Source organism: Lemur catta, chromosome 1, assembly GCF_020740605.2.
Source record: "Lemur catta isolate mLemCat1 chromosome 1, mLemCat1.pri, whole genome shotgun sequence".
In the NCBI taxonomy this organism is placed as follows: domain Eukaryota; kingdom Metazoa; phylum Chordata; class Mammalia; order Primates; family Lemuridae; genus Lemur; species Lemur catta.
This window is the reverse complement of record NC_059128.1, coordinates 62,276,231-62,290,053: the sequence shown is the minus strand read 5'-3', so window position 1 is coordinate 62,290,053 and position 13,823 is coordinate 62,276,231.

Genomic DNA, 13,823 nt, shown 5'->3' with positions numbered 1-13,823 from the left:
ATAAAAATATCACTCAATAAAATTATGATTTGAGAAACTACTCAGACACAAAATTAAAGAGGGTTTATATTGAATCTTTAAAGACTCCTCAAATCTTACTTGATAAGTTTATTTATAACAATGCTAACTAGAGATCCATGCCTTATTTTATAAAGTTTGACTTGGATCAGGATCTTTTGACCAAATGTGATGTGGTAATATAATATAATGAAATTCTAGCTTGCAACTTACTGCAGGTTTTTTTCTCCCACTTCTGCAATGAGTTGCCTTATTACAATTTCTCTATATTTTCAACTTATTGATATACTTTAGATAGTGGAATTGATTTTCAGCAGCCAATCTTTTCCCTCTTACATTATTTATTATTTCACAAATTCAGCTGAGATGAGAGAAAGTCTTTTCACTTGACTTGTACATAGACTAACCTCATTTTCAGGACATTGTACAGTATAATTTTGCTATTTATTCAGATGACTAAAATATTGAGCATGAAGATTAGTCATAATGAAAATGATGAATAAATAAAAACCCTATTTGATGGTACACAGTATTGAAATCCTGGGTGCATCTCATTATGAGAAATGAAATCTATCAATAGTCCAGGCTAAAAATTTGATTAATTTTCAAAATAAGAAATATAAAGTTAATTCCTGCTAGCACAGAAAATGTGATTAAAGGTTTTCAAAAATTTTTCTAATAAAAGAAGTACCTTTACAGTTAAAATGATTAGGAAGAAATGAGGTAAATGAGAACAAACTTTATGAATCAAGAATAAAATAATTATTAGTAAAAAGACATGAAATGCAGTCATGCTATGTTAAGGTTAAGACTGTACTTATGTAATACTGCTGACATATTTTTGCAGTAAACAAGCAATATTATATACAAATTCTTATGTAGTTAACCTTTCTGGAAAGCCCATTATAATGAAAAGGGCTTTGGACTTCAATTTGAAAGACATAGGTCAAGTCTTTATTTAGTTACCAACTACCTACATGATAGTGGGCATGATATATGCCATAGATCATGTTTTTTTAATCTGTAAATTGAAGTAGCTAATTTCTATATATATTGCAGATATATTGCCTACTTTCTAGTGTCTCAGATTGCTACATAAATCACTGAGGGCAAAAGAGAAGTTACAAATCAACATTGAAAACAAAGCACAGTAAATTCATGTTCTCACTTATAAATGGAAGCTCAATAATGTGTACACATGGCCGCAGAGTGTGGAATGATGGACAGTGGTGAGTTGGAGGGATGTGGATGATGGGAGGTTACTTGGAGGGTACAAAGTGTGTTGTGCCAGTGATGCATGTAGTGAAGTCCCTGACTTCACCACAATGCAATGTATCAATGTAACAAAATTGCATTTGTACTTCATGAATATATACATATAAAAAATAAATGGAATAAAAAGAAAACAAAGCACAGTAAAGTCAAATAGAAGGCTACAGAATAACTGGTTTAAATTTCATCCTGATGTGTCTTTTCATATGTCATTTAAAATCTTCAGCTAATGATTATTTACCTCTTTAAAATTCAAATAGTATCTTTTAGTACTTTGGGGATTTTATTATTATAACATATAACATTCTTTGAAGGTAAGACACAATTTGAATACAAAATAAGAACATTAAGGCTTATTTCACCCAAAAATGATTAGATGTACAGTACTGACAATTTTTGTCTTATCAAATTCATATGTCCTAATGAGGATCATTGCAGACTTGCATAGAAGTATCCCCCATCAACAAACTATTTATTGAGCACTAATATACAGTAACTACCATGGAGAATGTCTAAGAACTTCTGAGATTTTGCCATTGCTTGGTGTCTTATTAGGGTGCCCTGAAAAGCAGAGCCTGAGACAAGGTCTTAGGTGTGGGATCATTATTTACGAGATGAATGTTCGAAGATGGAAATAGGAAATGGGGAGAATATGATGAGGAAGAAAAAAAGCCAACATCATGCTGCATTATCAAGGTCACTGTTTTAGGGAACATGGGCTCAATTCTGCTAAAACCTCTTGAAAACATAAAAAATAATGACTACCTAAAAGATAGAAGATCAGATTACTTAGTCAAGTGAAGTATCACAAGAATGGAAAAACAAGCACTGCATATATGCACCATCTAATTGGTATTAATTGATCAAGACTTATGTGCACATATAGTAGTAACATTCATCAGATATCAGGAAGGTGGGAGTGGGGAGGAAGGGATGGGCATAGTCGCACCTAATGGGTGCGGTGCTCAACATCAGGGGGATGGACATGCTTTAAGCTCTGACTCAAGGAGGGTAAAGAAAATATATGTAACCTAAACATTTGTACCCCTGTAATATGCTGAAATAAAAAATTAAAAAATTACTTAGTCGAAGGCCTAAAATTTCCATGTCAGATTATTGGATTTCTCATAATATAAAATTTTTTCACCTAGTTTTTTTTTGTTCGTTTTTTTGCCTAAGTATATATCCTGGAGATCACTGGATATTTGTGTGTAGAGATTCTGTCTCATTCATTTTTATATCACATATTCCTCCATGTACCAGCATATATTTAACTACTTCAATGCTGATGGACCTTTGAATTCTTTCCAAAGTCTTATATTTACAAATTATATCATGATGAATAATCTTGATCATATGTCACTTTGGATTCTTCATAGATTGTATTTGCAGTATGTTTAATGGGATTATTAGGTAAAAGGATAAATATATGTACAATTTTTTAAGAAAATTACATAGGGCCCTTCACAAGGATTTTGTCATTTCATATTTCCATCAGCCATGTCTAAAAGTGTCTATTTCTCTATAATTTTACCCACAGAGTCTATTGTTAAACTTTTAATTGTTTCACAATTTTTATATGTAAGAAATGGCATCTCAATGTTTAAATTTTCAATTTTTTTATTAATGAACTAGGACAATATGCATAAGGCATATTAGCATTTTCATGTGAAATGTTTATATATCGTTCCCTGTTTAAGATGGTTTTGGGTAGAATATCTTTGTATATTAAGCACAGTAGGCCTTTGAGATTTGTGGTAATTTTTCCCCAGATCGTCATTTGACTTTTGAATTTGTACACAAATGTGTATGTGTATTCACATTTGTCATACACAAAGGCATTTTCTTCTCTCTTAATTTTATGTAATCAAATGTATTAATCTTTTATTGTTTCTGATTTCAAAGTCATAGTTAGGAAAATTTTACCCACTCTGAGGTTATTAGAGGAATCCAGAAATACATTCAAGCTTTATTTGTTTTAAGACACTGAAGGGTCTCAATATTTTAAAATGTGCAGTTCTGATCCAGCTGAATTTATCCTGCAGTGTGGCTGTGGGGGATCACATCCACGGTAATCCTTATTCATCATGTCTCTTCAGGTGCCACAAGGCCATTTGTTTAACAAATTCTCTTTGTTAATTTGTTTAAAATTTTGTTTTTATTGTCTAATAAATTTTATAATTTTTGATTATTTCTTGCCATTGACGTCTGCCCATTCACGTATCAATGTAATACTTTTAATTAGCCAGTTTATAGCATGTTTTACAATTTGGCATTATCCTTACCACCACATGTTTTTATATTCAGGATTTCCCTGACTCTTCTAGATCATTTACACTTTCATGTGTATTTTGATGTCAAGCTACTCTAATGCCAGGAAAAAACTCACTTTGCTCTAGGCCACTGGTTTCTTTCTTATTCCTCACCAAACACTTCTACCTGAAGCCTTTTGCAATTACTCTCTCTCCACATGGAATGCCTTTCTTAGATTTCCTGCATGGCTTTTTTCCTCACCTTACTAATGTCCCTGATCAACTATTACCCCTTTAAAGAGTCTCTCAATGCACTCATGTTTTAGATTACCTATCAAAAATGGCACGACATTCTACCCTATTCATTACACTCTATCCTTTGCACAACTTCATTATTAAAAGAGTCTGATTTGTGACAGCCATGGAGATACATTGCTCAGATACTCCTTCAAGAAAGGATTTCACCTTCAAGAAATGAAGTTAATGGGCAACCTATCAGGTACATCACCTTCAGTACCAGCCTCAGCTTTTTAGCCAAAATCTAAACTCTTCTCATGTAGACCTCAGCCAACAACTGAAACCTCTGGGGATAATAGGACTAAGTCATTTCTGTCCAAGGCAGGGGGTGGGGGGAGGGGAGAGGACCCTCATAACTGACAGTCTTTACTGCAAAGATCCACATTTGGTTGATCAAATCATTGTCAGATCTACATCATGTCCTGAAGTTCTCCCAGCCCAATCTTGCACTCTCCCAATTTTCCTTCCACAGAAGTCAGATCAGCATTGTGTCTGAAAGCTTCCTTGTCCGATTGTGCTACCTCCCTCCTATATTTTTCATAGGTGTTATCCCACAAACTCATTGAAGTCCTAACTCCATCTCAATGACTGCTTTCTGGAGGACCTAAGAGATACAGTATTATTTGATATATTGTTTATTTACTTACTGTCTGACTTCATTAGCATAGAAGCTCTATTAAAGTAGATTTTTTTAAATGTCTTAAGTGCCTAGAACAGGATCTGATGTACAGTAAATATTCAATAGAATACATTGCATGTCAATTGGTATGTATATAACAAAGACGGTTTTTAAATATGAAAAAAAACTTGATGGCTAATTGACCACTTATTGTTCTGTTTCCCCTTTCCTGACTCCATACATCATATAATTAGGGACTTAGTCTCTCTGGAAACTCAAGAAATTCTGACCATCTGAATTGGCCTTGAAAAAACAGAAAAGTATAATAATTTACTATTGCTTTAAGATTTATTAGTCAACCATAAACTTAAATCCTTTGAGCAGGGTAAGCAAGAATTAAGATGGTAATATAATAGCTCTCTTCTTCCATTATAGACAGACCTTTCACATCCTCCTTGATAGGAATAAGATGAGAAAGCAAATAAAGAATATGAGAGGTATTTCACCCTTGTATTGATTTACTAGTTCCAGCTTCACACTAACTTACCCACTGAATACATGTCTAAAATAGAAGCTGCCTGTGAAAGGATTAGAAATGAATCCAGGAGAAGACAAATGAGCACACATTTGCAGTGATACAAAAATCAATTTTATAAATGTTAAACATAGATATATCTTCTGTAGTTTCTTCCATAGAATGTATATAATCCCACTGACCATGGAATATACATAGCAGAATATTGTTCCTGCCTGAGTCCTCATGCACTGTACAAAGTCTTTCTTTTATGAGTATACTAAAAACGTGTACACTACTAAGATCAAGTAATGAAATATACGTCAAACATAATTCCTCAGAGTCCTCATTGTTTGTGAACTCAGAGTTACTAAGGTTGAGAGCTATATAACAATGTAGAAACCCTTTGCACCAGAATCCTAATTTTAGACCTTGTGCCACACTTATGCATTTTGTAAGACACAAAATAAGGTTGTATATAAGAACTTAAATGAATAAATAGAAAATAAAATCATAAGAACTTAGGTGTTAAGAGGATTCTGGTTGAATAAATAATAATATATCCTTCTGATATCATCTAAAATATATACCAATCTTTATGTAACAAAATTATAATTTTTCCACAACTTAAAAGATCAGGTTGGACAAATGCATGAACAATATGAAATATTTATAATTGGAAAACTATTTTTATTACATTACATGTATTAACTCTTAATTTAATTAACACAATGAGCTAGGTTCTATTATCATTATATCACATTAAGGAAGGAACTGAGGCACAAAGAGGGGTAGTAATATTTGGAGAGTTCTTTGCATATGTCTGGCATGTGTAAGTGTTCTCTGTAAATTAAATAATTAAAAGTAAACAAATATGGAGTGATGGATATTAAATATGTTATTTTATTTAATAAAATTTCTTATTTCAAAAAAAATAACTATTCCTAATATTTGGATTGAAAATGAAGAGGTTAAATATATCAATCTTCTAGAAAAATGGTACAGACAAAAATGAAAAAGATTATCAATTTATGTGACTGTTGTGTGAAAGAGTAATATTAGATTAGGACATCTTCAGCTTCCTTAATGGTCAGCAAATACTATGACACACTATGTTCCATTGATATCAGTGCATTCGTATTTCCTATCCACCCTACAATCCTGGCCCTAGAGAAAGGCAGACATAGAGTTTTCGAATAAAAAGAAGCATAACTTCTACACTAGTGGAAGAATATAGCTGATTCAAATGGATGTGTGGAAATCTTAGGCAGTAGGTTATAGTATATTTTCAAGACAAATGGAGGATTTGACTAAAAGACCCTTAGTAACATTTAACCCTAGGCAGGATCCTTCCCTTTCCTTCCCTTCTTTCTCCCTTCTTCCTTATCTCTCTCTCCCTCTCTCTCTTTCTTCTTTTTGTCCTTTCTTTTTATTTTTGGCCTACAGGCCAAAGTTTAGCTCATTTAAATACCCATTCCAGTGATCCAAGGGAATTCTGACTTACTGGGCTTATATAGACCACCACTGTTGATTTTTTTGGGTTTTCCTTCTTTCTTCCTTTTTTGGGTCATATGAACTCATTTCTGATGCAAAAATGCTTAGAAAGCTAGAAGTGATTATGAATATAAAGCTATTTTGTATGTGCTTTTATAATAACATCAAATGGAACCTCCCAAAGTCAAGGCCGTCTGAAGTTGTATGTTCTGGGATGTTTGGTCTATTTGTAGCAGTTGTTCACATTCTACTTCTATGCATATACTGCAAATCTCAATACCTTAGTAATAAAGAACTATGGATTCCTTCAAATGTTCCAACCTTTGGAACTGAAAAATAAAGCTGCTTTTCATGAGAAAATGGAGTATAAAATATACAAGGTTTTATACTTTTGTTTCAAAAGAAGGTATCAAACACAAAGAATCCTGTACAGAGAGGAAACTCTCTCTCTGGGTCCATGGATATTTTATCCAGATGGTGTGTATGAAAACTCTGCCGTAAGCTGAGTTTGTGATTAATGGAAACCTGGCCATTTGACACCGAAAACATACCCTAAGTTAGGTTCCAGTTTGTTTACATACTGTTAGGTTTCATGGTCCCAAAACATTGCTTTTTGGTCTGTTGTCTTTTGTTTTTGCTTTTGTTCTTTTGATGTGCCATACCAAATCCTGGGGAGAAGGTGCTCCCAGTCTACCTTCACATACTATCCCAGGATTGTAGTGTTCCAAGGGAAGTCATCCTCTGTTCCACTAGACCAAGCAGGGAGAAATTAGTATTTGACTCATACCAGGACCCTTGTTAATGCTGGCTGATTACTTGATCAGGCTGATGCCATGGCAGGGGGCGGGGGCTGGCTCCCCCATCCCTTCACTTCTGAGAAGGCTTTTGAGAAAAAGGTAACCAATACAGACCCTTCACCACAGACACGTCGGTACTTGTGAACAGGTAAAGTCGCAGAGGTGTGGTTAGGTGGTGGAAACGTGGGAAGAGCTCAGAACAAAGTTGCACAATTTTGAATGGGAAGTGATGGGGAAACTGAAACAAACAGCTCACAGTGTCAGTGGTCAGAGCCCAAGCACCAGTAGGCAACAGGGACTCCCTAGGCTGCTTCCCCATTTGGTGAACCTAATCAGTAAGCCAAGAGCAATCTAATGCCATATACTCTCATCTGGGTCCAAACTGATCTATTCACTGCACCAGTGGTTTTAACCATATTACCTTGAGTGAGGTATGGTGAGGCCAGATGCAAATCTAGAGAGAGAAAGAGGACATAGTTTTACAGATCTGTTACACTTATGGCTCCCTGGGGGAGAACACAGCAGGCCAGGTGGGACCACTCAGGGAAAGTACCTGGGCCAGGGCACAAGGCAGAGGGAGAGAGAGGAGCTGTGGCCAAGTACCTTTACAGTGGTTTCTGCAGGAATGAAAGGGTGAGGCAGGTTTAGGATTGGCCAGTTTGAATAATTTTGGTAGGCCTTGGGAAATGGGGGTTGGCTCTGGTTGTCTGATACCTGGGCCAGGTGATTAGAACAGGTGTATAGAGGCCTGTAGCGTGAGACCCTGGTAAGGGAGAGGGTTGGGAATATGGACTCAATCAGCTGCCTAAGAAAGAGAACTGACCAGGCTCTACCCAGGGTCTTAAAACTGGGTCAATAAAGCATTTTTAAAAAGTATATTACAGGTTGTCATTTCTAAATTTGACTGTGCTCAACCCTTGTCTTCCCGCTTTTTGGAATACTAGGTGTTTGCAGACGTGACAGTCTTCTCAAGTTTATGGTTTGTTTTAAATTTGTTTTCATTATCTGTGAGTGTGACTTCAATTTGCCTACAAGTTCCTCTTCTATTTTAAGTTTATTGTCAATCCCAGACTGGAAAACTAAGCCAGCGCTATTCTAAGTATAGTTCACAGATTCATGAACTCTACATGCTATATATTATGAATCCACGGTGAAGAAGTGCAGAAGTGAGAGTAAATGTGTAGAAACATCTATTCGACAGTAATTTTATGTGTGTTACATTCAATAATAACAAAACTCTGCCTTGTATTTTGTACCTTCTTTATTAATTTTATGCTTCTATTAATTCATCTTTATACTAGGAAAAACACTGTCCTACCTATTTTTGTGTAGTTTTCTCCTCCTTCATTGATATTTCTGTATAACTTTCTTCTCCATTTCTGTTTCACGATGCTACTTCTCCATTTCAAGACAAATTTTCCAAGATACCTAACCTCTTCCCATCTCTCTTCCTCTGAAACCTTTATTATTATTTCTTTTTCTTCTCCCTTCATTTAATTTCCTCTTCTCCATTAGTTTCTTCTATCCTCATTTAAATTATTCCTCTCTTTTCTGTCTCTCTCAATTTTCAAGACAGGACTGGCTAGGATTCTACTACTTTTCTGACACTTCCTTTCTATTTCCTCCTCTGAGCCTGACCTTTATATGATTCTTACTTAAACCTTCAGGCTGGACTGCTCCAAATTTGATGACATTATTAATATGAGGAGTGAATAAGGAGCATAATAAGATTATTGATAACAAGAAGAATGATGTGAGGATTATAAAATAAAAATATCTAAATTGAGAAAAAAAGAAAATTGAGGTAAAAATAATGTTAACATCTACAGATGTATCTGAACTATGATACAGGAAGGACAAATGTACTTTATCTAATGCTATGGGTGCATTACAAGTGCTAGGGTTGGCACTGGGCTTCTGGATTACCCAACACCTTCTGCAGCCTTCTGCAAAATGTGACTTAAATGTCATCCCTTCCAAGGAAACTCTGTTTGTTACCAATTATAGATTATATTGGTTCTCTAAAATTTCATATTACTTAAGTTTTTTTTTTATATATTTTGAGAAATATATGACCTTTTTTCTTAAGAGATGAGGTCTCAGTGGTGATCTAGCACTTCTTGTATTATCCTGGATGGAGCTACTAAGTGAAATATCACAAGAATGGAAAAAACATGCACCACATGTACTCACCATCAAATTGGTATTAACTGATCAACACTTATGTGCACATATGGTAGTAACATTTTTCAGGTGTCGGGCAGGTGGGAGGGGGGAGAAGAGGAATTAGGTGTATTCACACCTAATGGGTGCTGTGTGCACTGTCTGGGGGATGGACATGCTTGTAGCTGTGATTCAGAGGGGTAAAGGCAATATATGTAACCTAAACATTTATGCCCGCATAATATTCTGCAATTATAAAAAAGGAGAGAGATGAGGTCTCACTATGTTGCCCAGGCTGGCCTCAAATGGCTGGCCTCAAACTCCTGGCCTCAAATGATGCTCCCATCTCAGCCTCCTGAGTAGCTAAGACTTCAGTGTGTGCCACTACACCTGGCAGGACATGTTTTTACTTGATGTAGAACTCTATTTCATTTTGTTTTTGTTCTACTCCAGAAAGCATTAAGAGCTACTCAACTCTATGATCACTCAATTCATCACTGTGGTGTAGTTTTATAAATGTAGAAAAGACCAGATGCTGTGGGTGAGATATTTAGATGATATTTAGAAATGTTTTTAGTTAAAAATATTTGGAACACTATGTAATAATTACTGACACATTCAGTTTCATAAAGAGAAGTGATATGAAGCAATTATATTGAAAACATCAACAAAATTTTATGAGTAATTTAGGAATACCATAAGCTTTATTGAAGATACAAGATAACTCTTTTTATTTCCTTGATTTTTATTCTTCTCTCCAAATCTCTATTTTTAAATCTACATTTACAATTGCTTCATGTCATTTTTCTTCTCATTTTCTTGTTTTTCTCTTTCTTTTTTTTTCCTGTAGTCTACATTTGTATTTCTTTCTTTCACATATTTCACATTATTCTTAATGAAAGAACTGTTCATTATGAAAATTAAAAAATCTATTTAATACACATTTTTCTGTATTCAATGTCTCCTTCATCTGTTTGCGCTAATCATACTCCAGATCTCTACTGAAATTTCTTATTTTGTGTGTTCTTTCACAGATATATTTTCCTTGTGAGTTGGTATCCTTGATATCCCTCAGTAGAACAATTTGCTCACCTTGCCTTCGTGCAGGTATTATCTCCATTTTATTATAAATGCATAAAATTCATGGCCTATTCAATAGCCAAATGACAGAGGATATATTGCAGTAATATATTCTCTCAAATGTAAAAGCATGCACAAAGTGACAATTTTCGGTGATCATAAGAATACACATATTAGAATTTGTTTCAGAAATTGTAAAGAATGTCATCTAGGTCTCTCTGCATTTGTGAAAGTATCAGCTAGCAACTTTCTTTTTAATAATTGTCTAATTTCTAAAATTGGATTTGTGACCTTTGAAGTGTGAAAGAAGAATTGAAATAAATATATTTATCTGAAAAAATTCATGGGTTGAACTTACTATTTGATTTGATTTTTTTAAGGAATCATGTAATGTTTTTCATTGAAGCTGGTTTAAAAAAAAGGCTTTGACTTTAGCTACTGGGTTATTTGAAATCTGAAGAATGAAGAGAAGGATATCCATTTACAGTTTATATTTGCATGTTCTCCTTTACATAAATTCACAGTGTTTTAGTTGCATCGTTGCAAATTTTGTTGTTCATTAGTAGGGCTAATACTCTTGCAAAACCAAGCCATATGTGTCTGTAGAAGGCATCGGACACAGATTCTGATACATAATATTCTTGATGAATGAATAAATGAATGCATGAATAAATTAATAAACCTGGAAATATATTATTGACTCTGATAAGCAATCAGAGCCACACTGCATTATAGACATATGACATAGTTTCAAGATATGTGAAACTGAGTAAAGTACCTCAATTTCTAATCCTTAGTTTCTTCTGCTAAATGGGAAAGAAAATGGTACTTAGTTCATAGAGGTATTTTGAAGATTATTTGGGAAACTTTATATTAAACTTATTATCAGAAATATCTAACATAACACAAACTTTCATAAAACATTAGCTCTTGTTCAAAAGCAATTATAGAAATAATGTAATATTGTTTCTCCTTTCCACGTTAGTTATCACAATAGACAAAATAATTCCTTCCTACAACATAACTTTAGAACATCAAATAAGTGGGAGAGCTGGGATTCAAATCCACATCTGTTTGACACCAGAGCTAATAGTCTTTAACAACAATTAAAAAGTATGTTAACACATTAGAATGAAATATACTAGACCAGGGAAATAAAATAGAAAAACAGACTTTGACAGAGGCAATTAACTATGCATTCTGTTCTTTAAATCCATTTTTCTCTTCCCTATATGAAGTAAATATTGCCATTAACAATGCAGCCTTAGAAAACCTTACTGATGTGCTCCATGTGGCTTTAAAATAATCAGCTATAATAAGAGAACAAATATAGGGATAGCAAACTGCCCACAAAGCAATCACTTCTGCTCATGAGCTATCCAAAGATGGTAAATAAAACTGCAAATGGTGATGCAAAAGAGAAATGAGTAATTTTCTTTTTTCACACATTTCCATTGTTATGGCCTGTGGTAAAGTTAACCACGCAGTATAAAACTACTGTTTCCTAAACTTACCAAGTTTAACTAGATTCAGATCAAACAATTTATTGCTAATGGTCTATTTCATTTCTTTCCCTCCTTTATTGCAAAGGTGTCTAGAATTGAAAAGAGCTACTAATGTTAGAAGAAATATAAACAGAGTGAACTGGGTTCATCTCCTGCAGGCATTCATACAATTTGACCTAGAACCCAAGTCCCTTTTCCACTAGAATATTGGCCCTACATGTTGCTTCCATGTAGCAGAAAAGGTAATAGAGAGATAGCTGTATTTTTCTCCAAGAGAAACCTAGGTCTTTTTACAATTCCGTTGGTATAGATGGAAGAAGTAGACGACAGAGCTCCACACAAGTATTAAATCACTTACAGTAATCCTTACATAGACAAAATGTTGCACGACTACAACTTTTAAAGATTTCCACGAATTTGCTCATTAAATTCTATTATAGAAAGAAAAAAAGGAAGGGTGAGAGGGAAAAAGAACGAAAAAAGGAGGGAGGGAAGGAAGGAAGGAAGAAAAGAGGAAGGAAGGAGAGAAAAAAGGAAGAAAAAAAGAAGGTAGGCAGGCAGGCTTCTGCTTTGGATAGACTTCTACTTTGGAAGCAAGGCATAGATCACAATAGCCTAATACCCTGGGATAACAATTAGCAAAAGTGAATAAAAACATTTTTGATAATTTTATATTTGTTCTCGAAATTTTGATTTGTAATTTTAAATAATTTAATATTTATGAAAAAATGCAAAATTCCTATAAATAATTCCTGTGTAAATTTCACCCAGCTCTCCCAAATGATATCACCACCTATAGCAGTAAAATGATCAAAACCAGGAACTCAATGATATGACACTTATAACTAATCTGCTAAACTTGTTTTACCAGTTGCCCCATCAATGTTGGTTTGGGCTCAGGATCCAATTAGAATCATACATTGAAATTAGTTGTCAGGTTTCCTAATTCTCCTCCAATTTGGGGCACTTCCTCAGTCTTTTCATTTATGAGCTTGACAATTTGAAGAATTTCATTTTGTGGAATGTTTTTGCATTTGAGGTTTGATTGATGTCTCTTTATGATTAAATTTAGGTTATGCATTTTTGGTAGAAATAACACAGAAGTGATGAGCACGTTTTCAGTGTGTCATAAGAGGAGATACATGGCACTGATATGTCTCATTACTGATATAAAATTTTATCTTTGGTTATAGCTTTATTTGATAGTTTACTGAGAGTTTCTTTGTTCCTTTACAATTAATAAATATCTTGTGGGATGGTACATTAACATCATGTATACATCTTGTTTCTATCATACTTTTGCTTACTAATTATAGCAACCAATAGTGATCCTTGCCTACAACAAATATTACTGTGTTGTTTCTCAGATGATGATTTTCTATTTCCATATTCTGTCTCCATTTATTAATCAATAATTATTAATTGGATACTTGCAAGCATCCAATATGTTTGTTGTTTCACACACAAATATGGAGGGGGTGGTTGGGAGAGAGAGAGGAAGAGGGAGAGTGAGAAGGAAGAAGGGAGGCAGACAGAGAGAAAGGGAGAGGGACAGAGAGAACATTTCTACATCCGTTTGTGTTTTTTTCTGTGTGTGTATACAACCATGAATTTACACTGATAACCCCAATTCTAATCCAACACCAGAGGGTTCCTTCTGGTCTGTTTCCTTTTCTATTTGTAACTCTCCTCTTTGATAATGAGAAATATGGTCTTAAGCATATTGTATTTACTTATGTGTTCAATTCTAGAATACATATGAAGTAATTTCAGAATTGCTAATCGTACTCCTATGAAAAAACAAATTTACTA